Source organism: Cariama cristata, unplaced genomic scaffold (assembly GCF_000690535.1).
Source record: "Cariama cristata isolate BGI_N322 unplaced genomic scaffold, ASM69053v1 scaffold38861, whole genome shotgun sequence".
NCBI classification, from domain to species: domain Eukaryota; kingdom Metazoa; phylum Chordata; class Aves; order Cariamiformes; family Cariamidae; genus Cariama; species Cariama cristata.
Genome location: NW_009598196.1, coordinates 21874 through 22824, shown reverse-complemented (window position 1 = coordinate 22824; position 951 = coordinate 21874).

The following is a 951-nucleotide window of genomic DNA, read 5'->3' as shown; positions in this document are numbered from 1 at the left end:
CAGTGCAGTCCCGAGAGCTCTGGGCCCAGGCAGCCGGCCGTGGTGCTGCCGGGACCAGCACCGGCCAACGCACCCTCGCTGCTCTTTCAGGGCCCTGGGAACAGCGATGCTCCCGAGGGAGGAATATCCGAACAGAGGGGACCTGGGTCCCTTCCCCTTCTTCTGACTGATTTGCTGCGTGTGAAGCACTGAGATCTTTGCTCTGAACCCAGGGAAAACACAGAGGAAAGCTAAGAAATGGTTCAGTCCTGACTCACCAGAGATGTTTTTTGACACGTATATATGACCCGGACCCTCCTCCCGCAGCGCAGGCAGAGCTACCTGCTAGGGTGAGGGAGAGATCCCGGAGATTTGGACTCAGTAAATATTCCAGCAAAGGTGCTGCATTTTCACCGGCAACTTTGGTCACCAGCAGCCCCCAGTTCAGACAAAAACAAACTCCACAGCGTTTTTATTTTTTTTAGCTCCCCAGTTATTTTTCCACTGTGGTCTGAAGAGCATCTCTGCCTCTCCGGGGAGGGCAGAGCCACTTGCTGCCAGGATCTGGCTGGACACGCATCCTGCGTCCCGCTCCCAGCCGGGCACTGGCCTCTTCCAGCTCCTACGCAGGAGCCTGTAAAAAGTCTCCGAGTCAGCTGGAGGCAAGTAAATCATTCCTGACAGCTACATCTCTACAGGGCAGTTAGAATTAATGTAACAATTTGGCGTTTAATGAAGCAACAACATGCTGGGCTGCAGAGAATAGCTGGGACCTGCTGCAGTCATATTATAATCCCTGAGGGACCCAAACGGCAGAGACTTCATCAGACGCTGACTTGTTAGGCTGAGCAAACTGCCATGTGGGAGGAAAGCGGAGCGGCCAGGAGCCGGCAGCCCCCTCCAGCTGGGAGACAGCCAGCGTCGGCCAGCTGAGCGCGGCTCCCAGGGACCAACCTGCGGCTCTGAGCCCAA